This window comes from Onychomys torridus, chromosome 3 (genome assembly GCF_903995425.1).
Source record: "Onychomys torridus chromosome 3, mOncTor1.1, whole genome shotgun sequence".
NCBI classification, from domain to species: domain Eukaryota; kingdom Metazoa; phylum Chordata; class Mammalia; order Rodentia; family Cricetidae; genus Onychomys; species Onychomys torridus.
Window position 1 is genome coordinate 15,076,921 of NC_050445.1, and position 26,950 is coordinate 15,103,870.

The following is a 26,950-nucleotide window of genomic DNA, read 5'->3' on the forward strand; positions in this document are numbered from 1 at the left end:
TACATACATACATACATACATACATACACTTATATGCCTGCCATAACAATTGGAAAATAAAGAGGCTATGAACTTAAGGGAGAACAGAGAGTGGTATTATGGGAGGGTTTGGAGGGAGAAAGGGCAATGGAGAAATATTGTAATCAAATTATAACTTAAAAAAAAAAAACAACACTTCAAAGAAAGCCCATTGTGGTGGTACATACCTGTAAAACCAATGCTTAGGAGGCTGAAGAAGGAAGGTACTGAGTTTGAAGCAAACCTGGACCACATAACAATAACAAAACAAAAATATAATAAAGCAATAAATTTAAATATTTAACAATTTTAAATTAATAATAAATGTCTCAAGAAGTGATTGAAGCAGACAGAGTTTCAGCATTTTGCCACAGTGTGTTTTAAAATTTATAGGTCTGTTTAATGTTTATAGATCTGGTTACACTATCATTTAGTTTATAAGACTGATTACAAAGGCCGGATCCAATAATTACCGTGAGAATAGCACCCTATAAAAACACAAGCTTTGGCCCTTAGTACCGAGATGTTTCTAATATAGTAGGTAGAACTGAAAAGGCCAAATTTAAGTGCTACAAGTTGCAACTAGTAATTTCAATTCCTTTACTCTTGGTGAATAATTGCCAAGCATCAGAGTTTATTCTAAGATGCCTGTTCTGTGAAAGGAATTGTTCTCGTCCCCTGGTTTTATGTGATAAGATTATCTTAAGTTTACATGGTGTTATTTTTCTTAAACAAGCTTCAATATCAATTTCCACTCACATTTTTAGATGGTGGAAATTTCCACATACATTTTCTTTTAGAAAAAAAATAAAGGAAACCTGCAATGTGATAAACATAATTTTTGCTCTGACTTTTGATCTTTGTCACATGGGAAATATGCTGGCTCTTGTCTTCCCATTGCTCCCAACAAGAACTAGCTGGTGATTTCACACAAGTTCTCATAAATATCTGATTTACTTCTAGTTGTTTGAAAAATGGATGTCCCGGGTTAATTGAATGTGTAGTTAGGTTATGTGAAAGTTATCTGATTCAGCATTTAGCCAGGAGTCTGCAAACTGTGTTCTGTAGAGTCTGCAAGCTCCTCATACATTTTGTTCTAATATTTCATTTGTGTAATTGGCAGCTATATTTGAAATACAGTCTTGATTTTTTAAATTTGTGAATCCAATGTTATGAAGATTTATGAATTTACAAGCACATTTTTCTTCAACAACAACTAGCATGCTAAATACAATTCAAGGAACTAAGGATACCTTGATGAGCACAGCAAGTACAAGCCTACGCCCATGAAAAAGAACCCACTCATGTGGCAAAAGAAAGAGAAACTTAATAATGAGTAATATAATCACAATAAAATATGAGGAAGATCATGAATGCTGACTAAGAGAACTTCAGGTTCCAATTTGTATGTCAGTAGGCCTCACCAAAATGTTACCATTTGAAGAAAGTCCTAAGGGAAGTCAAGGAATGAATGCAAGAAACAGATTGATAGAAAACATTCCAGTGAAAAGGAATAGCCAGTGAAAAGTTTTGAGGGGATGCATGCATGCACATTTGAGGAACTGCAAGGAGATAAGACTAAGTTACACCAGTGAGGGTAAAAGAGATCAGAAAAATGAGGGTGGAGAATACACTGTTCTGTGAAAGTCCTTAGAGAACTATATGAACATGTTGAACAATACAGGGATATATTGACCTTCCAATGAGATTTTCCCAGAAATTGTTGCCATTTCATAGGTTGTCTAGTTTTGAGGGTGGGGTCTTTTGAGGCAAGTATGAGACATACATCTCACTATGTAGCCCTGGTTGTCCTGGAATTCACTATGTAGACTAGGCTGGCCTTGAACTCATAGAGATCCACCTGCCTCTGCTTCTCCAGTGCACACCACCTCTCCTAGCTCAAAGGCTGTTTTTATGCAAAGAAAATGTGATTATGTAAATAATTGGGTGCATATAAAAATAATAGTTGTGTTCTATGATGGTATGTATTATGTGGTGACTTATACTTACTTCAGCATAAATGAAGTTGTATGTGATGTATTAGTTATCAACTTGTTATTTCCTATTAATATATCTTAGAGGCCCTTCACTGTCAATACTATATATGATTTGTGCTTTGCCTTCATTTTTTTTAGCAGTAGAGGGGCCTTGTCCATCATAGGCAAGTGCTTCAGTTCTGGGCTATACTACACCCAATGCATACAGTGTTTGCTGTATTTGGTTTCGATGGTTCCAAAATCAGAATACGATGTGGTTTTGCTGTTCATCTTCAATGTATAGGGTAAGAATATAGGGTTTTGTTTTTGTGTTTCTTGACTGAGTCAGCATGAAGCTGTATATTAGAATAAACCACAAATCTCACTTTTTTTTTGCATACTTAAAAAAATTTGACACTGCTAGAATTCATAGCTCACAGTCCTCCTGCTTCAGATTCCCAAGTAGCTTATACCACCACACCTGGTTTCATTGGGGAAATTTTCTTTTAATATTGAATTTTTTTACCTTCCTATCCTGTGATATTTTTCCCCTTTTGTGCAGAGTCCAAGATCTCTAGCAATGAAGCATTGTGAAATTCACTAACCCTGAACTATGTTTACAGACTTGAATGCCCCATGGTGCCACTCTTCCTAATGTCACCAGAGTTTTTGGGGCACAAATATGGACCTAAAAAGCTATGTTTGGTTACCAATCCTCAGTTTATCAATTATAGAGCCATACACTAGTGAAAATCTGAGAAAGGAGATTTATTCAATGTGGCACATTTGGAAAAGGGAACAAATTCAGAAGTGTACACACACACACACACACACACACACACACACACACACACCAACAACCAGTGTGTCTTTTATATCTATGCAGTTCTGGTCAAGGTGTGATCCCACCCATCATTGTCCCAGCTCCAGTCTCTCCTGCAAAGCCATCTAACAAGTTATTAGAACTATATGCATTATGTGAAATCTCTTTCTGACTGGCATTATTAGGTAGCTTTGGTGAGGATTAGTAGCCGTAGAGGTCATTGAAGATCAACACCTCCTCATGATAGACCTTGCACCCCTCTTCCTATATCTCTGGTAAACTAGAGTGGGAAACATCACTACCATACCTGCTTTGGCATTCTCATCAAAAGTGTGGAAAAAGAGCCATCTCGGCTCTGGATGGAGACATGGCATTCTGAACAGCTCCAAGATTAAAACATTACATACTATTGTTTCCTCCTTTAACAGTTAATCTGCTGACAATCATCTGGTCTGGAGTCCACTCCACAGGAATCTAGTTCATCTGAAGATATGCTATGGAGTGGGTAGGAATAATTATCCCTTAATAAAATAAGTACTTATCTTTCCCAGAAGCCCCTCCCTCTCCACTGTACACCCTCCCTCTGGACAACACTGTTAAGTCTGTCTTGTTTTCTGGGTCAACTTTCCCTATTTTCTGAGTAACTTTTCCTATTGATTTCATCCTTTTCTTTCAGATACTATCCAAAAGCTTAAGTATGCGATTCTAGACATTCTGAGCTTGCTCATGCTCCCCCCCCCTTGGCATCCCCCTTATTAAAAATAGATCTTTTTTCTCATATAACGTATCCTGATTACAGTTTCCCCTCACTATACTCTTCCCAGTTCCTCCCACCTCCCCTCCCATCTGGATCCACTCCCTTTCTGTCCCTCATTAGAAAAGAACAGACTTCTAAGAGATAACAACAAAACATGACAAAATAAAATGTAATAAGATAGAGCAAAAATAATCCCATTGAATTTGTACAGGACAAACCAACAGAAGGAAAAGAGCCCAAGAGAAGACACAAGAATCAGACACCCACTCTTTCACACACTCAGGAGTCCCATAAAACTACTAAATTGAAAGCTATAATATACACAAAGGGAACCTGGTGCATATCCATGCAGACCCTGTACATGCTGCTTCAGTTTCTGTGAGTTCATATGAATTTTGCTCAGTTGACTTGTAGGACCTTGTTCTCCTGCTGTCCTCCATCCCCTTTGGCTCTTACACTGTTTCTGCCTCCTCTTCCACTAGGTTCCCTAAGCTCTAAGGGGAGATCTTTGATAGTGACATTCCATTTAGAGCTGTGTGTTCCATCTCTCTCTCTCTCTCTCTCTCTCTCTCTCTCTCTCTCTCTCTCTCTCTCTCTCTGCATAATGTCTGGCTGTGGGTCTCCATATTTGTTCCCATCTGCTGTGAGAGGAAGATTCTTTGATGATGACTCAGGAAGACACTGGTCTATGAGCACAGCAGAATATCATTAGGAGTCATTTTATTGTTAGTTTTTGTGTTTTTTTAGACCAGTAGAATTTGGTTTAACCCTAGGTCTCTGAGATATCTAGTCTCTGGTTCTTGGTCACCAAAGCAGTGTCAGGTATGGGTTCCATCTTAAGTCAAATCACACATTGGTTACTTCCACAAACTTTGCCACCATTGCCCTAGCATATTTTACAGGCAGGAAAGATTATAGAACAAAGGTTTTGTGGCTGGGTTGGTGTTTATATTTTTCTTTTTGTAGCCTGCAAAGTATGTACTGCACCAAAGACACTAGAAAGTAGGGATGAAGGCTGGCTATATGTAGGCACCTGCTCACCCTCTCCAAGTTCAACGAGTTGTATGTGTGTGTGTTGTCTTCAGCAATGGGGCCCACTGTCAATTTGTGGAGAACAACCTGTTAACTTGTAAACAGCCTAGGTTTGTAGCTGGAGTTTTCTCTAGTCCTGCCCAACTCCACAGACCCCACAACCACTTATAAAATAATCACTCAGAAGCTCATATTAATTAGACTGCTTGGCCATTAGCTCAGGCCTACCATTGTTTAGCTCTTACCCTTAAACTTAGCCTATTTCTGTTAATCTATATGTTGCCACGTGTTCTGTGGCTTTACCTGCTGCCTTTACATGTTGCTCTCTGGATGGCAGGCTGGCATCTCCTGACTCAGCCTTCTACTTCCCTGAATTCTCTTCTCTGTTTGTCCCATCTATCCTATATTTCATGCCTAGCTACTGGCCAATCAGCATTTTATTCATCAATCAATCAGAGCAACACATTCAACATGAAGAGTGATATCCACAGCATGGGTTGTCTGGGGATTTCCATGGGACCTCTTTGCCAACAACTCAATTGAATGTGACCCAATCTTAGTACTGGAAGCTTCCTTTGGTGTCAATAGATGGCCATTTGGGACTCTGTCTCCCTCATTATTTGGAAACTTTATTAGGTTTGCCTTCAAATATTTTAGGAAGTTTCCAGGCTGTCCCACAAAGGCCCCTCAATTACCACTATCTCTCAACTCATTCCCTTCCTCAACCTTATCGCCTCTCCCTACTTGATCCTCTCATTCTTATCCCTGCTCCAATCTACTCATAAAATATATGTTATTTCCCTATCCTAGGGAGATCATTGTGACCCCCAATACCCACCACCTATACCTAACCTCTCTGGATCTATGGCTATCATTTATTGACGGCTAATGTCCATTTATAAGTGAATGCATACCATATTTATCTTTCTGGATCTGTGTTACCTTAATCAGGATGATTTTTTTTCTAGTTACATCCATTTGCCTGAAATTTTTGTGATGTCATTTTTTAAATAGCTGAGTAACACTCTATTGTGTAAATGTGCCACATTTCGTTATCCTTTCTCTGTTGAGGAACATCTAGGTTATTTCCAGTTTCTGGCTATTATGAACACAGCAGCAATGAAAATAGTTGAGCAAGTGTCCATGTGGTAGGATGAAGCATCCTTTGGGTATATGCAAGAGTGATATAACTAGGTCTTGAGGTAGATCAACTCCCATTTTCCCAAGGAACTGCCATATTGATTTTCATAGTGGTTGTACAAATTTGCACTCCCATAAGCAATGGGGAAGTGTTCCCCTTGTTCCACATCCTTGCTAGCATGAGCTGACTCTTGTGTTGTTGATCTTAGGCCTTCTGACATGTGTAAGATAGAATCTCAAAGTATTTTTGATTTGCATTTTTCTAATGGGTAAGGATGTTGAACAAACATTTCTTTAAGTGTTTCTCAGCCATTTGAGATTCATCTACTGAGAATTATAATTAGAGCTATTCCCCATTTTTTAGTTGGATTACTTGGCTTTTTGATATCTAGTCTCTTGAGTTCTTTATGTATTTTATATATTTCATGAGATCCCATTTGTTGATTATTGATCTTAGTGCCAGTGCTAAATTTGTAGGTGGATTTTTCTGTCCCACCAGCCAGCTCCCAAATAGCCACATGGACACTTCTTATTAATTATGAAAGCTTGGCTGATAGCTTAGGCTTGTTTTTAGCTAGGTCTTATAACTTCAGTTAACCCATTTCTATTAATCTATGTGCTCCCCTGAGGCTTATTTACCTCATCTGTATACTTCCCATCCTGCTTGCTATGCATCTCATGGCACCTCCTCAGGACTCTCTGCCCTTCTTCTATCCAGCATTTTCTCTGTACAGAAAATCCTGCCTAGCTATTGGCCATTTATTTTTTTTATTAAACCATTCTGAGTGACACATATTCACAGTGTACAAAAAGATTATACCATAATATAAAATAACTGCTAATGACATTCTGCCTTACTCATATGCTGCATATACTCATAGATCAATGCCTTGCTCAGTCATCATCAGAGAAGCTTCCTCCTGCAGAAGATGGGAACAAATATAGAGACCCACAGCCAGACATTATGCAAACACTGAGAGACCTTGGAACACTCAACCCTAAATAAAATGTCTCCATCAAATTCCTCTCCACGGGACTCAGGGAACCCCATGGAAGAGGTAGCAGAAAGAGTTTAAGAGATAGAGGTGATGGAGGACACCAAGAAAACAATGGCCTCTAAATCAATAGGATCAGGTGCACATATGAACTCACAGAGACTGAAGCAGTATGCATGGGGCATGCAGGCATCAGCACCAGATGAGGTCCTGGGGCTGAAGGGAAAAGTGGACACATGCCCCCATCCCTAACCCAGAAGCAATCTCCAATTTGTAACCACTTGCAAATGAAAATTTAGTTTTCTCCAAGGGAGTCTCACTGAGGAAACACACTTAAGAGTAGGTCTCATACCCAGCAGTGATGGCCAACTGAAAATGAGCCCAGCCGCATCTTTGGAGGGTCCTTGTCTTATAATGTATTGGGAATTTTCCTTTTTTAAAATTTTATATCACACACACACACACACACACACACACAGAGAGAGAGAGAGAGAGAGAGAGAGAGAGAGAGAGAGAGAGGGAGAGAGAGAGTGAGTTGGATGTTTTCCTGTGTTCTGCCTGGTCTGCAGCTGCTCAGTCCCAAATAAACACACAGGCTTATATTAATTATAACTACTTGGCCATTACTGACTAGCTTATTACTCAGGCTTATTACTGACTAGCTCTTACACTTAAATTAGCCCACAATTCTTATTTATGTTTAGCCATGTGGCTTGGTACCTTTTCTCAGTTCTGCCTTGTCGTCTTGCTTCCTCTGTGTCTGGTGGGCAACTTCTGACTCTGCCCTTCTTCTTCCCAGAATTCTCCTCATTTGCTTACCCTGACTATACTTCCTGTCTGGCTATTGGCCAATCAGCATTTTTATTTATCAACCAATCAGAGCAACATATAAAGATGTGTGTGCTTCCCAGTACTGGGATTAAAGGTGTGTACCTCCACTTACAGGCCCTGTTTTCATTCCCAGACTGAGTCAATCTCATGTAGTCCAAGGTGGCTTTGAACTCAGAGATCCAGACAGATCTCTACCTCCCAAGTGCTAGTATTAAAGGTGTGTGCCACCACTGCCTGGCCTCTATGTTTAATCTAATGGCTTGTTCTGTCCTCTGATCTTTGAGTAAATTTTATTAGGGTACACAATATATCACCACATTCCCCTTTTTTTGTCTAAAATAATAAAAGAAGGTTATAACTAATATAAGAAAAACTATATACAAGTACAATAACTATATACAATATATACAGTCAAGAATTTCATTAACAATGTCTAGTCCATAAGCATTTGACAAATTCAGAGAAAATACTCCATTATTTATCCTATTTTGGTGAGTTCAAAGTGTTGTACCTAATTCACTTTCTATCCTTACTTGTATTACTAACACAAAACTATCTTTTGATGTCTTTCAGTCTTATACACTTTATACCTCTTTAGTGAGTTTCTTTTCTGAATTTGTTAACAGGGAAAACTCTATAACTATCCAGTCTTCAACTCCCTCAGAGACCCAAGAAGGAAATAATGTTACCTAAGTAAGCAGGAAGTAGAAACACATGACTTACAAAAAAGAAATGACAGAAACAGTTGACTGCCTGGACAGTCACCGGAGGTTCCTCTGCAATGTTGGGGTATCAATCTTCAGCCTACAGGCTTAGCATATCTGAAAGATTTATTTTGTGTGTGTAGAGCAGGGTTTTCTGAAGAGCCTTCCTTTCTTGTCTTGGCAAGGTTTGGCAGTCCTTTTTTGGTGTCCTATTTGTCCATTTGGACAGCATACTATCAGCAGTCAAGGCAAGGGCATTGTCTTGCCCAGTGGCTAACTTGCTACAAAGAAAGTAAACTCCATATGAGGTTTCTTCAATGCCCATCATCTTCTCTAAAGTAGATTGGTGCTGCCAGGAGCAGACATGTCTCATTGTCATAAAAACAAAACAACACAAAACTATGTTCTTAAAACATCTTAAATGCCATATTCTGTAGATTAGTGTCATGTTTGAAGATGATCTGTTTATCTAAAATATATCTCTGTTTGACTTTCAAAACATACCTAACCTGACAAGTTTGATTGTAATGGTGACTAACTACTAACTTGAACTTTTTTTTTTTTTGAGCTGAGGATCGAAACTTGCATTTCTTTATAGTCTAATTAGTTGATAATAACTTTCAAGGACTAGAAGATTGCATTACATTGTTAAGTGGGTTGTATAGGTATAATACCTTAAACAAGATTAGAAACATATACACAGTATGTTCTAACAAAAATAATCTCAAATTTGTCATACAAAATTTGTATAGAATATACAAAAAATCTAGTCCAATATAAAGTATTTAAAACTAATAGTTGCTTTTTAAAAGTAGGTTCAATAATCTACCTTTTTATCTTATCATATCCATATTCTCCCCTTGTTTTTTTAGAGTAGATTCAATAATCTACTCTTTTATCCTATCATTTCTATATAATACATTTCTATATCATATTTCTTCTTTTAGAGACTGACAATGACCAATAACAATTTTTAACCAACTGCTAAACAAAGACAAACACCCGTAATTCCTTTTTTGGGAATGTGGATTTAGTTTTTTAGGCTATTTCCTGTTGATTGGGGGGTTCTGGTAGTCTTATGGGAACACAAAGAAAATTTAGGATTATGGTCAAGTCCTGATTGGAGTAGTCTGTGAGGCTGCATCATCTCAGTTAGCCATCTCAATATTGTCCTGAACAGTTTGTAGTTCAAAGTCAATCTTTGCTTGGTGTTTGTCAGGTTGGTGGCATTATCATAGTCCTGATAGAATTGTCATTGTAGGGTCCCATCATCTTTTTGGAGACTTCAAAGTCGCTGTTAGATGTGGTCATGGTTTACTGCAGAAAATCTTTTTTGTGGGACATGTTTTCTGGATGATTTGTCATTTTTCTTCATATGTTTCATTTGTCCAGTGTTCTTCAGATTCCTTAGCCTTTATTCTCCTGAAAGAAAAAAACAAAACCCCTCTCCAACCCTAACTTTGAGGAAGTTCCCATTTGGCAAGTTGTATCTAATCAAATGAAAAGCTTTTGTTTGTCATATAAGTTAATTTAAATTGAATGGTCATGCTGGTTGATGAACTATCACCTCTTCTAATTAAAAGGTCTCTTGTTCAAACTGAACCTTTATTAATTGTCATGGTGTCCATAGCTTTTTTCCTCCTGTGGAAACAAAAGCAAAATCTCATACCCAAGGTAACATATATCCTGGTTTCCATTCTGAGGTCAGCACATCTTTAAAGTATTTACGCTGATTTAATTCTGTAGTTTTTCCTATTATCCAATGTTTCTCCGCAGCTGTTATTCCTTTCTTATTAGCACTGAGAAAATTCAAAGTTAATAAAGCATTATGTAATCTATTTCTGGGTTTTTTTTTTTTGTTACCTCTTTCTGTTTATTTAGCATATCTTTCTATGACTGCTTGGCCTGTAGGATTGTGTGGTATACCTGTAATGATATTGTTCAAATCTTAGATGGTCTTTTAATTAAAAAAAAAAAAAAAACAAACAAAAAACCTCAGAGCCAGATATCAGGGTAAAAGCTGAAAGATCAGAGAAGCAGAGCAGCCAGCCACTAGTTCTTACCTCTATGAAATCCTCAGCCTTAAGAGAGTGAGTTCCTGTTTCCTCACACCTTACATAACTTTCTCTGCCCTGCCATATAACTTCCTGGGATTAAAGGCATATGTGCTTCCCAAGCAAAAGTATGAGATCTCAAATGCTGGGATTAAAGGTGTGTGCCACCACACCTGGCTCTGTTTCTCTCCTAGACTGGATCAATCTCATGTAGACCAGAGTGGCTCCCAAGTGATAGGATTAAAGGTGTGTGCCACCACTGCCTGACCTCTATGTCTAATCTAGTAGCTGGTTCTGTCCTCTGATCCTCAGGCAAGTTTATTAGAGTACACAATATATCATTACAATTGCCTTTCTCAACTTTTACCCCAAGACCATCTTTTTCACATTGGTACACATATAAGGGTGCTCAAGAAACTGTGTGACCAGTTCCTCATATGTGTCTTCCCTGGTGAGCCAATAAACTTCCTTCTGTGAATGCTAACTCCTATAAAGAAGCTGTGTCTGCAGAGACTGACTAGAATGTTAGAACCTTGGAGAGACTGGAATGTTGCAGGTCCAGAGGCTAATTATATAATCTTGAGCTAGTTCTAGTCACCCAAAACAACCATCCCTTGCCCGCCTCAGTGTCAGAATTAATATCCTATGACTAATAGCTAAGATTTGGAACTTTAACTTAGCAGACCACTAGCTTCTACCAACCCCAAAGCTAAGAATGTTACCAGATAGCATCTCAGGCTTATAGAAAAGTTTCTTCTGTTTTCCTTGTGCCTGTGTCTCTGGTGTACTCACCAATGTATTTTAAACTTGTCTTGACTTATGACTGTCTTTGTTCTGTAAAAATGTAAAACTTCATGAAACTGCTGCCATGTTGGGACATGGAATGTTGGGTAACATAAATCTGTGTTCCTGAGCTATGATCACTCATAACAGCTCTAGAATAAACTATCTCTTATTCTCTTTAAGATTAAAGCATGTTTTTTGCACTGACAATTAGAGAGCACAGTTTGGAGCTCTATGATCCATTTTCCACTGGAGAAATCACCTGAACAGAAACCAGGTATATGCTCATGGAGTCCAGACTGTCTGGTGTTACTTTCTCAGTGGGATTATTGGTGAGTCCTTCCAGGGGCTCCAGCCTCCCCTGGTTTGGTTGACTGTCTATTTTGATTTTTCAGAGCTGGTTAGTTTAGCAAGGACCTCATTTTGACAGACACTTTTAGTCTGCTTTCAAAGTATTTGGTTTAACGTATCCAGTTTGTTTGCTTTGATAGCATTTTCGTATAAACATTCGGTTTGGTTTGTTGGCTTGCTTGCTTTTGGATCTCTAAAGACGTTTTAGATTCTGGCTATTTACTTCAGTTTCAGATTTTGTTTGCTTTTGGAACTTTGAAGCATTTTGGTTTCTGTTTTGTTCGTCCTGGTTTTCCTTGTCTTTGAAATGCGTTGGCCATTTGGCCTTTGTCTCCTGACATTTCTCCTCAAACGCACAGGGACATGCTTGGAGATAAAACAGCCGCCTGGTTCTCTAGTGACATGTGCAGTAATTACTAATTTGCAAGTATTTGGGGAAATAGAGGGATCTATAGACAATGGAAACATTTGCTACCTCCAAACTGGCATATCTTGTGTGTTTCATAAAGTCTTAGGGAAAAAAGTTTTTAAAAAATCAAGTAGGCAATGTCCTTTACTTAAAATGTAAAATGATCTATTAAAAATACTAATAAAATTGGTAATTCATAATAATAAAAACTCTTTAAGACTACATGTGAATTAAGTTATATGGTAAAATAAAAATTTAATTAGAAAATGTCCAGTTTATACCAAAACTAAACACAAATTCTACAGTACCCCCTCTGCTCTTTCTCTGCACTTGCTTCTTTATTTCTTACAAATCTTACAGTTTTCCTTGAGCAGGGTTTTGTCCTTTTAACTCCTGTGTTTACTTACATTAAAATGCCTTTATTATACAAACTCATCCTAAAATTTGTTTTAGCCTTAAAGCTAAAAATCTCAGTCTGGCCTGAGTCAAGGTCTCTACAGCTTAGAGGAACTTCTTAGTTGTTGAGATAACCAAGTGTTGCTATATGTGTGTCCCCTCTCCAACATTTCTGGGGATGTGTACTAAGACCTATCTTCCAGCATCTTGGTGAATTTGATTGATGGTTCCCATTCAACATGGGTTCTGTGTTCCTCTGTTTCTGTTTTTCTAACCAGAAACCCACTGCATGTTAGAGAATTTTTGACGCCAAAAACGGACATTCCCCCCCCCCCAAGACCTATCCATATCTACTCCTGGGTCACATGAAATAATAATCCATGGCTTTTCTGGGGAAAATGTTTGTCAACCTGATCCCTCCAGGTAACTGGTGTGGCAGATAGAAGGACATTCTAAAGAGACGCTTGTATCTGTCAATCTGAAATCTGACTGGTGAAAGACTAGAAACTCCCTAAGCATGTGGGAGTTTCCCAGGACTCTCATGCTAGGGGAGGAAAAAGCACCAGCCAGAGAGGGAGCTGTCTCACAGAAAGATAATTCACATGTTTCTGACATCTTGTCAGATCACCTTACAGGATAAGACTAAAACCCAGATAAGGATGAGTCAATGGTGGCCCTGACCACTCCTTAACTAGGAATGCTTAGCTGTAGAAATCCTTGGCACTCTGTTTAAACTGTATTCTCACTTCAAGGACCCTAAAAATGGACTGGAGAGGTCTGTTGGATCTCTTTGTCCCTCTTCCCATTGTGGCCATATTGAATAAGCCCCCTGTTTTTTGCTTCCCATTTTTATTTAGCTCTTTTAATTGGCTTATTGAGGAAGAGTGGCTGGGGACACAGGTTGTGACCTCCAAGTGTTATGGCGAGTTCACCAGAGATGACCATTCAGTGTATAGTCAATTGGAAGTCTATTCTAGCTGTCTGGGACCACACTCAAGCGTTCCACGGATCTAGGTGTGGTCCCAAGTGCGCAGAACCCAGGTTTTGTTTGTTTGTTGTTTGTTTTTTCGTTGGAGGGGGGTTCAAGACAAGATTTTTCTGTGTAACCCTGGCTGTCCTGCAACTCACTCTGTAGACCAGCCTGCCCTCAAACTCATAGAGATCCACCTGCCTCTGCCTCTCGAGTGCTGGGATTAAAGATGTGCGCCACCACCGCCTGGCTTAGAACCCAGGTTTTTAAAGGCAGAGACCTCTCTTGCTTCTCTTCTTCTTGTTTGTCTGTGTCCCTAAAGTTGCCACTCTTGACATGGCCTTCTGCTCTTGCCCTCTCTGCCTCCCCCAAAAACCTCTTGTAGCGACTTTGTTGCATGCGGTGTGTTTGCTTAGCAGCCTACCCAGGAAAGTCCCGCCAGAAGGTATCACATCGCCCTTCTTTTTATTTATCCTTTCATTGGTGCCTCAAAAGGCTCACCTGGTGTTTGGTCTAGCTACACTGGGCCCCTACCCACCTGCTCCACCTGCAACAGATCTACTGCATCAGATCTGCTTTCTTGTTCACCGATGTCTTTGCCTTCCATCTATACCATCAATTGGGTCTCTGGCGGGGCTACCCACCTCTGACGATTCCCCTGGATGTGAGGCCTGGTTTCTAGAGCACAGTCCTCTCCTTGCCCTCTGGCTTTGCTCGAAATCCTGGTGCCAAGTGGCTGTATCTCTCTCAGGCTCAGAGCCCTCGGTCCCTGTTCTTGCTTGACCACATACTGAACAGCTTGTGCCTGCTCAATTTGATCCTCCTTTGATTCCTGGGATGCTGGGACATTCAGGCTTTGGATCTTCTTCCTCTGCCTCCTCCTTGGAAACTGTGTCTTCAATCCCATTGGGATATCTTTTGGAGACCCTCTGACCATTCCTTTCAGATGAAATCTGGCTTCAGTATACTTTGGACCAGGCAGTTGGGGAACTGAGAAAGAATTCTCCATTTTTCTTTGCTCCAAGACCTTCTTGTTCCTGTCTGCTCTTCCTCACTAAACTTCCTAAATGTCCCATCTATGTTTGCTGCAAACATGGACTTTGAAAACACTTATTGATGCTCATCTGAGCCTCTGAGTAACTAAATATTTCTCTTGCTTTTTATTTAAATATTTTAATTAGATTAAAATTTTCTAAGTGATAAAATAGTATTAATCTTAGTTTTATAATACATTTACAAGTGAAGATACTATGTCCTTTCATTTGATCCTGTGTTTTCACTATGATCAGTTGCCTACCCTAAACCCCTACCTTAAATCCCTTCAAAACCAGTATTTAGAAGAATTACATGTGTAATACAAATTGCTAAATGGTCTTATTAATAGAAAACCTAGAGCCAGATATTAGGGTGAAAGCTGGAAGATCAGAGAAGCAGAGCAAGCCAGACACAAGTTCTTACCTCTATGAGATCTTCAGCATAATGAGAGAGCGAGAGTTCCTTTTCCTCACGTCTTCTATACCCCTCTGTGTCCTGCCACATGACTTCCTGGGATTAAAGGCATGTGTCACCACTGCCTGGTTCCGGTTCTCTCATGTAGCCCAATGTGGTCTTGAATTCATAGAGATCCAGACAGACCTCTGACTCCCGAGTGATAGGATTAAAGGTGTGTGCCACCACTACCTGACCTCTATGTCTAAATTAGTGGCTGGCTCTGTCCTCTGATCCTCAGGCAATCTTTATTGGGGTACATAATATATCACCACATGAGTGTTTTCAGTGTGTGTGTGTGTGTGTGTGTGTGTGTGTGTGTGTGTATAATTCAGTATAATTTGGAAAAAAAAACTCAGTTTTTAAATTAAACCTTAATCCATTCATTTCAGCTAGAAATAATCAAAGTTTCAGGTTAATTCTTCTTATCCAAATCAGACAGAAGACATCAGTCTAATAATCTAATAACAACAACATTTATTATGTTTTGTACCCTAGGTACTGATATTTCTTGATTTAATTAGTATCTAAAATGTCCTGTATTACAATTAGCCAGGTTAAATAAATTAAACAATTTGTATCTTACTAGTAAGAAAGGGAGGATAATACTACAGTGAGTGCTCCCAAAGTCCCATTTCTAACCACGTAAATATAAGTTACTTCATAGACTACAAATAACTATAACAGAGGGGAAATAGAAAGTCAACCTAGTTATAAAAGCATGGAGATTTTGGTTTTAGATACATGTTGTCCTTATTGTTACCTTCACTCCATAGGCTAAACAGTGTCCTTGATTACTCAATTTTAAGTATAGTCATGCTAGTTCACATGTAAATGTATGTCCCATGCAGAGAGTATAAACAAATCAGATCCAGATCACCAGCTGGTTATTTTGATGTGATCCAGGACTTTGTGTCTTAATGGCATTTCCCATCTATTCCTCTCTCCTGAGGACTGCTGTCCTGGCCTCCTCAGCCTCATACATCAGATCCTAGGAAGGAGCTTCCTAGTTGTGAGAGAAATTATGATATTAATAAATAATGTGATGTCCACCATGACCAAAATGTAATGCTTTGCAGACAAGGGGAACTGCGGACGGGAACTCCTGAAAGGAAGATGTGTGTGTCTGAGGAGACAATGGGTTAGAACTGCAATGCCTTGGAGAGATCTGAATGTTGCAGGTGGAGGGGCTAATTCCCTTGTCTTGGGCTAGTTTTAGGGCACCCCCACCCCAACAGTCATCCCTTAACCCACCTCTGTGTCTGAACTAACATTCTAACATTCTATGACTAATAGATAAAAATCTTTTGAAATTTATTAACTTAGCCGATTCCTAGCATTTCCATCAACCCAAAAGCTAAGAATGTCATCAGATAGCATCTTAGGCTTGTAGAAACGCTTCCTCTGCTTTGGCTTGAAGAAACGCTTCCTCGACTTTGCTGTAACCACCTTTCTAAACTCGCTTTGCTTTGTGACTTTCTTTGTTCTGTAAAACTAAGAAACTGTTTCCATGTTGAGACATAGAATCTGGGGCAACTGTGTCCTGGGTCATGGTCACTAGAAATGGCTCCAGAATAAACTCTCTCTTATTTACTTTAAGATAAGAGCTGTGGTTTTCTGCATTACCATTCCCATTATCTGTGAATTTCATTGTTTGGATTGGAGAGATAAGAACCTAGGGGCCACTGACTCACTGGAAGGTTTGTGTGAATCTGGGTGTCTAGCACCTTAATTCCCAAATTAAAGCCCATCTGAGGAGAGATAATGACTCTATCAAACTCAAAGACTGCCCACTTTTTCTGTATCAGCACCAGGCTTCAGCCTTTTCCTAGTCCCGAATGTTATGTTAGAACCCCCACTTCTCAGGCCTCCTCCCACAGATAATGATAGTCACCCTACTGGTACTTTGTGACTTCTTTGCTCAGAGACTCACCTGGGAAGTGCATCCACATCAAAGAGGTGCCACATTTTGTCCCCCATGCTCTGCCTCTTGCCTGGAAACCAGAGAGGGCTCTTCCTAAAAACTTAGGAGGGGAAGCTCCTTCTTCCACCCATAGGCTCTGATTCTCTTTAGAAACTCCAGTGAGGTCTCTGGAGCTGGGACCCAAACTCTTCTGAGAACACCTGCCACGCTGCTGCTCCTATCATTAATATCTCTCACAACACACTTGCCAGTTATCTGTCTCAGTGTCCCCCTGGAATCACCAGCCCCAAATCCCAAACCTAACAGTGTAGATTTGGAGGTAGAGGGGTAGGGGATGGTGGGTTGGTTGATTATAAAAAAGCCACAGCATTGAAGCTGACCACAGAGAATTGATAAGGGCTTATTAACTGTATTGAACATTTTTTCCTTTGCTTTGGACTATAAATAGTTTTGATGCTAAAACCAGGAATGCAGGGAAGGAATGAGGCATTCTGAAGATACTGGCGCCCTTTCTTTTGGCTGGCAGACTATTGAAATGATGGACCCTAAAAATTTATCCAAGAATCTCACGCTGGGAGAAAGCAAAGACTGAGGCCCAGCCAGGGAAGGAACCTGAGCCTGACAAGGAACTGTCCCCAGAGACAGATGACCTTGTAGCAAAGTCTGGCCCACAGGAAAGCTTGGAGCTGAGACAGTGGTGATTGGCCAGACCCTTTGGACCCCTGAAGCTGGACCAGGGGGTGGTCCCTGGGTCTCTTGGCCCTTCTTTCCAGAATATGAATCCCCTTTGCTTTTTACATTAGGTCTCTTTTAATTGACTGACCCAGATTGGGTGGCCAACCCTGGCCTGTTAAGGCGGCCAGAGCATGGCTCTGGCTCTAACTCTGGTCGTAATGCTAGGTTAGATTAAGCGGGTTCACGCTGTATTACATTATCTTTCGCTTTCTGTACCACTGCTATAAAACAGTCTGCTTATTCTCTGAAAATAAAATAGAAATGGTTATCTCTTTCCTCCTTCCATTGCCGGAAGTACGGAACGGAACTGCAGACGTTTCAGAACTCTGTCACCGCCCCTGACCATCCTTTGGTAGGTTTTGTTTAGGAAAGGACTGCATCACGTGCTCCAAGTACAGCTTGCCTTTCCTCTTTAAATCTCTGGTGGGCCCTGCCGTGAAACCTAACTCTGGTTTGCTTTGGTTTCGTTAGCTTCCTTTTCAACTGTATCATCTTCCTGCTTGCACTTTTTTTCCCCCTAAAAAGGCAGAGTTTGTGAAAGCGAACCCCCTATCCTTGGAGCTAAAAGACAGGAAGTTTGCTTGCGCGCGGAGGGGAGGGGGGGGGGCATTGCCAGAATAGGTTTTTACTCTTTGGTTCTAAAGTACAGCTGCTCTTAGGGCTGGAGATGCTGCTGCCCAGAGAACGAGATATAAAAAGATCTCTCTGGCTGGATTTCCTCCTTTGCCAGGCTTGCCGACAACCCCAGGGGAAGCGTCTAAGGTGATTACAGAGGTTAGAGAAGTCTTCAGTTTGAATACACATTTCTTTCTTGATTCAGGATGACCAGCTAACAGAGATTCATTATTTTCGTCCTGAAATTAATTGAGGAAATTTACTAATTTCCTTGAAACTAGATCTTTGGAAAGTCTTGATTTTGCCTGTCGCTTGGGATAAAACTTATCAGCGTTGGAGATTGATAAGTTTTCTCCCAAACTTTTCCTCAACTCCCCTGCAAGCAAGAGCAGGCTCTACTCTTGGGGTGCCTTTCGTCTGTGTGGTAGGCTCTGAGCTCAGGTCTTTCTCCGGTGTGCAAAATTACCATCTCCAACTTCCAGCTCTGTACTGAGGTCCGGGCTACTTGCCCTTAACATCGCTCATCCTGTGTGACTGAGGTAAGTAGTCATTTTTGTTTTCTGCTGTCACAGGTCAAACTTAGGGCCTTGTGCATGCCATGCAAATGATCTACCACTGAGCTATACTCTCAGACTCGTTTTGTTTTTTATATCTTTCCACTAAGTAGAAACTATTATTATTTTTTTACTTATGCATTGGCAAATGCATGATTAAATCTGTACTTTTTACACTTTACTCTGTGTATGAATCACTTGAGGATCTTATTAAAAATAGGATAAAGGTGACTTAAGAGTCATCAGAATGAGTAGCACATGCGTATGTAACCAGCAAAGAGTAAATATAACTAATTAAGGAAATAAAAACAGGAACTTGAGATGTAGCCCAGTAGTTGAGCACTTGCCTAGAATGTTTAAAGCACTGGGTTCATTTTCAGTGTCACTTGGGGGTCGGAAATTAAAAATAGTCATGCTGTGAGTCTGAGATTCTGTTTGTTTGGTTGGTTTTAAAGTCATGGTCTCTCTATGTAGCCCTGGCTAGCCTATAGTATATAGAGCAGGCTGGGCTCCAACTCACAGAGATCTGGCTGCCCCCACCTCCCGAGTGCTAAGATTAAAGGTGTACACCACTGCATCTTGTTTTAGAATTAAAAAAAATTTTTTTTCTAAAATAAAAAATATTTTATTTTATTTTAGAATTTGTTTCTTTTACTTTACCTAGGATTGAACTCAAGGATTCATATGTGACAGTGTCCTACTCTGAGCTCTATCCCCAGCCCCTAGATTCTGCATTTTATAAACCTCAAGTTTGTAAACCTCAAGGATTCCAGCCTTGAGGAAACAAGGACTTAGCTTTAGAGATTTTGCTTTATAAGAAGGGGTTGGAAGGTACAGACAGGATGACAGGATGACAGGATTTGGCTGAGATCAAGATTAATATAGAGCACTGAAGAAAAAAAAAAATCAGGGGGTTGAGGATTTAGCTCAGTGGTAGAGCACTTGCCTAGCAAGCACAAGGCCAGTGCAAGGCCCTGAGTTTGGTCCTCAGCTCCAGAAAAAGAGAAAAAAAGAAAAAAGAAAAAAAATCAGACACTATCCCTGCTCTTGTTCCTGCTGTGAGGGGTTGTCTTTAAATTTCGAAATTTCTGTTAAAGAGTTCCTAGTAGTTAGCCAGGTTAGTCATATGAGAAGAGGTTGGGGATCTCCTCTGACTATATGTTCATCTTTGAGCAAAGCCCTTTCTTTCCTCTCCACACATGTCACATTTATTTACCTGTCTATGACTGCTTTTGTGCTACAATACCAGAAAGGAGTGGTTAAACACAATTTCCTGCTCATAAGTCTCTACTGTCTTATCTTTTATAGAAGAAGTTTGTCAAACATTCCCATGTCAGCAGAGGCACTTTCTGCTCTTTGGGTCAGAGACTATGACTCTGTCTTTGGCACTGAGAGAGAAGATTGAGACAGAAATCCCTGCTTGTTTGAAGCTTACCTTATAGATAATAAGCAAGCAGAAAAGAAATATATGATGCAGTGTAAAAAGGATATTCAGGAAGGCAAAAGGAGGTTTAACAACAAAAGGTTAAGGACAAATATTTGAAAGAAGTCTGAGAGAAAGGCAGAAGGAGTGGAGGAAGGCATGGGCACAACCTGCTAGGGAAGCAGTCAGGAGACCAGTGTGGAAGGAATAACTACCTTATGGTTCCCACATCCATACATTTGGTTATATGCAGTAGTTATTGATGGCTCAAGGCAACATTCCACACTGCACTTTAATTCCACAGGCCCACTCACTGTTCTATGAAGCCAGCTCTTTTGTCATGATAGGGGTATATAATAAATGATGTGAACCAACAGGTGTGTGTTTCCAAACATCTTTTACCACATACATATGCTTGTGATGAGAAGCAATATTATGTCAAATTCAGGGCGATACCCTTGCTCTTAGATACACAGCCAAGAAGTAATGTGAACTGTGACAATAGATAAGATATTCAACTTCATGAAAATAATGCAGGCAGATGTTCTGCAGGCAGGACATGTGAATTTCTACCCATAGTATGTGATTGTGCTCGGGAGAATTAAGAGCCGTTTCCTTGGATTGGGAGAGTGCATAGATTTCCAGAAACTAGGTGGCTACCTGGTCATCCTGGGTAGTTGTATCACACTGATGGCTTAGTATTGGCTTTGGCTGTTGGTAGAGTGTGGGCCCTGCAAGAATGATAGGCAGAGCACCCTGAGAAGTGAAAACCATGTGATAAGCTCAAATATTATCCTTGTAAGCTGCCACAGCCCATCTGTGACATGGAACCATTGAGCGAGTTTGGGGATGCCTAGGGAGCGAGTATTATGGGCATTCACGGAGAGGATTATCTTGGCAGTCTGACTTTTTTTCAAACCGCTAACATTATAGTATACTACAGTGGACATACAGCTATCTTTATATCTGTGTCTCCCCAAGTCCCACCCTTCTTCACACTGTTGTCAGATTGTCAATTAGGAAACATTTGCTAGGTTAATAACTGCATACGAGGTATTAGATGCTGTGTTGTCTATATTAAAACTCTCAGTCTTGTGCTGCCTTGGAGATTGACATGTCAATCTGATTGAGGTTATAAATAATCTAGTAATCTCTCTGGTTTTTGTTCATGCTGAGTAGGTGAGTTAAATAGGAATTAGGGGGAGGTTGTTCGTTACTTCATCTATTTTTGGTTATTGTACTTTTCTTTAGGAACACAGTATTGGCTCAGTATCCTTTGTCCAAAATTCTTGGGGCCATACGTGTTTCAGGCTTGGGAATACATGCATGTATTCCTTAAATTCTGAGGATCAGACCCACATCTAAGTGCAGAATTTATTCACATTTGATTATTCACATATACTTTGTAATAAAGCCTGAAGCTGAGTGCACCTACATCTTTATTGTGACCTAAAGCTTCAGACTCTGGAGTACTTCAGTTTCCGGACTTTTGAATTTGGGGTTTATGCTGATACTGTTTTTTAATTTAATTTAATTTAATTTTTTTGCTGATACTATTTTTGTGTTCTTGGCTGATAGGAGTGGAAGGGCAGGTCCAGGGGAGCCATTACTGTTTGCTGTGTCACAGCTGCCGCTCTGCAGGGGTGCCACTATGTGCTCATCTGCAGAGTTCACTCTTGGAATATTTTCTGTTCCTCCACAGGTAGACAAGGTCAAGTGGGCGATTTTAGAGGACATATCTAATATCCTCCAGAAGTGTTGACTATCCTGGACCAGCGTTAATGGGCAACCTTATTGCAAGTGCAAATTCCCAGACCTTAGCCTAATCATATTAAATCAGAATCCTGTGACTGGTTCCCCCAAATCAGTATTTTCTTTCTGGCTTTGTGAAGGATGGTGGTGCTGGCACTTAAGCCCAGGATCCTGGGGATGTGCCCTCCTACTGACCTCCACCCTGCCATTGAGCTAATCTGCCCTGAGATTCACCACATGTGATCATTGATAAATACTAACTTCTATTGGTAGTTCTTAACCAGAAACAATTATGAAAGAATCAATAAAGGGAAAGAAAAACTTCCCACCTATGCCCCTCAGAGAGCTCTCAATCTCTGAACTGACTTAGGGCTGAGTATTAGGTATAAGTCATACTTTGGTCTCCCAGGATTCTGCCTCATAGATGGAGATTTCTTTCTCCCTACATATGTCATGGGAATCTCAGTCCTGATGATTGGTGTGCTCTTAGCACAGAGCACAACAGGTCGGAGAAGTCTGCTTACCTCTCATCCCTCTAGCTTACCCTGAAGTTACATCACATATCCTCTAACAGTAAAGCTGTACCGGCTGGCCTTGAGCTCACTGTCATCTCCCAGAGGTTAGCGTATACATTTCCACATCAGTCACATTCTTTCTGACCCACAGACTCCTTCAGATTTAAGTCATCAATTTATTATGTCTTCTTTGTGTCTGGTTCACCAAAGCATTTCCTGGTTGTGAGCCACAGTCTTTAACATCTGAGCCATCTCTCTAGCATCCACTAAGCATTTAAAAAAGATTTGCTTACTTTTTTATTGGTGTATGTGTCTGTGAAAGGGTATGCACACTTATGTGTGGGTGCACACTTCTACCTATGTACATGTAGGCCAGAAGAGGGTGCCAGGTATACTTTATTACTTTCAGCCTACTTCTTTGAGCCAGGGTCTCTCCCTGACTGTGAAGCTCACAATTTCTCAGGTAGGCTGGTGGTCAGCAATCCTTATGACCTTGTTTCTGACCCCTCTCAGAGTGGGGGTTATAGGCATGCATGAGATGTCCAATTTATTTCATAGATGCTGCAATTCAGACTCTGGTCTTTATGATCACACAGCAAGTATTCTTAACAGCTGAGCCAAATCTCTAGTCCCAAATGATTAATTTATAAACATTATTTGCTGAGGGGTGTGTGCAAAGATGCTGTAGAGCATGTATGGAGATCAGAGAACAACTCATAGGAGTTGATTCTCCCCTTCTACCACGTGGGTCCTGGTGACCGGTCATTGGGCTTATCAGCAAGTTCCTTTGCCTTTTATGACATCTGCTGACCCTAATCAATGAATTTTTAGTGTCGTGATGGCAGTACTAACCCAGAGGAGTCAAGTAGATGCACCCCCTTAGGCTGAACTCATTATTTCTGTAAATGTTGTTCTTTTATCTAAATTATGTGAGAGATTTTCTGGTTTTTCAATTGCAGACATCGAGTCTAGACATTTATTAGCTATCCTTTCTCAAACTGTTAGCACCACCTCCATTACTCTACCAACATGCTACACGCCAAATCTTGAATCTTGGGGCAAGCACCCATATCAAGGCTTTGGTCTGACTGTTGTTTGTTTGAAATTGCAGGCTGGGCTTACACTTGCTGCTCACCTGACTCTGCCTCCTTAGTGATGGAATTGCAAATATGTGACACCACACCCAGCGTTGATGATTATGACTCCTAATAGCTAAACATCCCCAGGTCTTCCTCCAGATCCTAGGGATGTCAATTGACAACTCCTGTAGTTTTTTTTTTTTTGTTTTTTGTTTTTTTTTTTAGGATGAGCTCTCTCCCCCAGAGGTGGCCATGTTATGGTCTCTGAGGACCAGTTCAGTTATGTATTGCTGCTGACAAAACCATCTCAAATTTAACTAAGCAATTTATTATTAGTCGCGTTGTTTGAGTAGAGTGGAAGGACAAGATTGGAGAGCTGATGGAATTTGTAGGGATTTTTTTTTTTTAACAGTTTTGCTGTGAAAGGAAGCAGAGCAGTAGAACAATTGGAAGGAACTCTGGGATTAAGAGATATACTGAAATAACGTAAGTAAATAACAGCATGTTTATGCTATGGCAATTGAACCAGATAGACTTCATATGCGGTATGAAGAAGAGGGAGAGGAAAGGGCTGTTGCTGAGCAAGGAAAGAGATGGATTTGATACAAAGCAGCCACCTTGGCCTTTACATAGGAAGGGAGACAGCTTATTTTGTTAGAGTAATAAAGGTAGGTGGCACTTCTAGTGGTCTAAAAGTTCTCCTTTGCTTCAGTTTTCGTCTGAGAATCACACACACAGGCAGGCACGTACGTGCACACGTCATGCGTGTGGAGGGGCACATGATGGGTAAATCAGATGACTATTGAAATAAGAACATAAGGACAGGAGTGGTGGCACATTCCTCTACTGTCAGCACTGAGGTGGCTGAGGCAGGAGATTCATGAGAGTGAGGTCTGCCTGGGTTACATAGTAAGACTGTAAACCCCTCCCCCTGCCACACACACACACACACACACACACACACACACACACACACACACACGAGACTAGAGCTAGCAGCCATACAGTATCAGTTGGTAGACACCCGTGAGACATTAGGATTCTTGATCCAGAGTTTGGAATCAAATGAGTCATTATTCTTATGGGTTTTCTCTACTTTCATAGAGTATGGCTAGGCAGAAGAGGAGTTTAGGTGTGCCCAAGGGTGTGACAATAAGAGAGTGTGGACTTCCAGCAGACATGGGAACTAAAGCAACCTGAGCAGGACGAGGCACAGTGAAGCACTGGTGTGTGGGTTCTTGTGGGGTGTTGGACATGGGCCACTAGTGGAGCTGGAAGGAATAGGTGGAATATGGCGACTTGAAAGTGAGACAAGATTGGCAAATTCTAGAACCTTCCCTGAGAGAGCATTGCTGAAGCAGGGAAGAATGTTGGGAAATCCTTTGTCTGAGACCAAAGGAGTGCCACAGAATGACAAAGATGGCCATAGCCATAAGAAGCAGCCATTGAGAAAGTTTAAAGCTGTGATGATGTGGAATTCAAAGCTGAGATCTGGGAGGATTGTTGGATTGTCCAATTTGGAATGTTCATAGTTCATGTTGGGTTCTCCTCTAGGGATAAGCAATATCAGAATGTGAAATGTCCTCATGCTTTGGTGAAAATGTGTTTGCATAATGAGTTTTCAGGCTTTAATCACAAGAGGGTGCCAGAGTCAAGCAAATGAATCTTCTCTTCATCCATGTATACAATATATTTTGATTATATGCATACTCTACTGGTCCCCTGCAGGCCTCTAGAACTTCTCTCAACACATCCTCCCCTCAACTTCATGATGTGTGTGTGTGAGTGTGTGTGTGTGTGTGTGTGTGTGTGTGTGTATGTGTGTGTGATGAAGGATATGTGTATATCTCCCCTATTCAATATGAATGCGAGCAATTAACAATGAGCCAGCTCAACACCAAAAGCTCCAGTTCCTTATATTTTTGGTTACGAGCCTAGCCTTTAATGGCTGAGCCATCACTTCAGCTCTGAAGCTCTACTGGGTTCCATCTGAAAGGCAGGGTGGAGAGAGAGTCCTTTCCCCTTCCCTCCAGCTCCCTAACTATATTTACCACAAAGCTCATGTTTCCCTTCAGTGTAAGTCAGGCTCAAAGTCACGGATAGTTAGGGGAAATATCAAATATCAGAAGACATTTCTGTTTTGCCTTTAAGCTGTCTGTGGCAATGCTATAATTGCTTTAATTTTCTTGAATCTGAAAATTCTCTCTCTTTATCCCCCTTGAGCAGCCTACCTTTGGAAGCCACCAAAATGCTATCCCTTACACAGTCTTTAAAAAGTAGCTTTTATTCTCTGAAATATGATAATCTCCAATATTACATATTAAGTTAAATAAGCATGAGGTCATTACCTGTGTAATGGGCTGCAACCTGCCTCAGTGTGGAAACAAGCCAAAACCTAACTTGGAGGAGGGCTTGGGGGTTTTGTACCAAATAGGCAGGTTTCAGAAAACACAGGTGAGCCTCCTGCAGTCAAAGACCACAAGCTGTTCAACCCTTGTCCATGATTACAAATGTCGTGGTGTAACCAACCAAGCTTTCTCTTTATTACTTCCTTCCCCAGGTATGAAACTACACTGTCCCCACTGCAGTGGCACTTAGAACACTTGCTCTTTGCTCGGATAAACTAACTTGGTTCAAAGTTTTGATTTTACTGTTTAAGAGTACCATCGGTGCTGGAAACACAGCAACGAACAAAAGCCACTGGCCTGCCCACAGCCTTGCCACAGGGTCAGCAGGGATGGATGTTCACCATCTGTTTCTTTCTACACCCTTTATTTTGTTTATTTTGCTTTTCCTCTCTTTTTTCATTAAAATTTTTTGAGAATTTGTGCATGTATAGAATGAAATATGAATTTCCCCCTCTCCCCCAACCCACCCCCACATCTCTACCAACATATTCCCCTCCCAACAATAACTTCCTCTTCCTCGTCTTCTCCCCCTCCTCCTTCTTTTCCCCCTCCTCCTCTTCTTCTATAACCCACTAAGCCCACTTAGTGCTGTCCATATGTGCACTGGAGCATGGGAACTCTTCTGAACTACCTTCCTCTTTTCATTCTGAATGATTCATCTGAGACAAGGCCTCAGCCATATAACTTTCCCAGGAGTCTCACCAATATTTCAATATTAAAATTACCAGGTATACTAATTGCCATTTCTTTTCAAACTTTGCGTTTACCTGGGCCATCTGTGGGAGAAATGAGCATAGTCTAATAATAGATTCCTCTATATCCAAAACTGGTGGGTGGCAGTTACTCTGGAACTAGGCTACAAGTTGATAGGCAGCCTGTCCAATATGTCTCCTTAGCTTTGTATGGTTTGAATGGGAATGGCTCCTGTGGGCTCATATATTTAAATGCTAGGTTCCTAGTTGGTGGAACTGTGTAGGAAGAATTAGGAGGTGTGGCCTTGTTGGAGGAGGTGTGTCACTGGGGGTCAACTTTGAAGTTTCAAAACCCCTGCCAGGCCCAGTCTTGCTCTCCCTCTCTGCCTCCATCTTGCAGACAAGAAAAGCTCTCAGCTACTGCTCCGGTGCCATGACTGTCTGCCTGCCCCCATGCTTCCTGCCCTGAGAATCATGGCATAACATTCTGAAACTGTAAGCAAGTCCCCAATTAAATGCTTCTTTT

General features: G+C 40.7%; 1 protein-coding gene across 3 annotated transcripts in view; it reads left to right on the forward strand.

Annotated features, from left to right (window-relative positions):
* The first annotated feature begins 18,006 nt into the window (after positions 1–18,006).
* Positions 18,007–26,950, forward strand: part of LOC118580615 (broad substrate specificity ATP-binding cassette transporter ABCG2) — a 101,760-nt gene continuing 92,816 nt past the window's right edge. For 2 of the 3 annotated variants that reach the window (XM_036182458.1, XM_036182459.1), the window contains exon 1: positions 18,007–18,540. The gene's annotated coding sequence lies outside the window, so the exon portion shown is untranslated. The remainder of the gene's footprint in view (positions 18,541–26,950) is intronic. The other variant, XM_036182461.1, reaches the window with a different exon arrangement.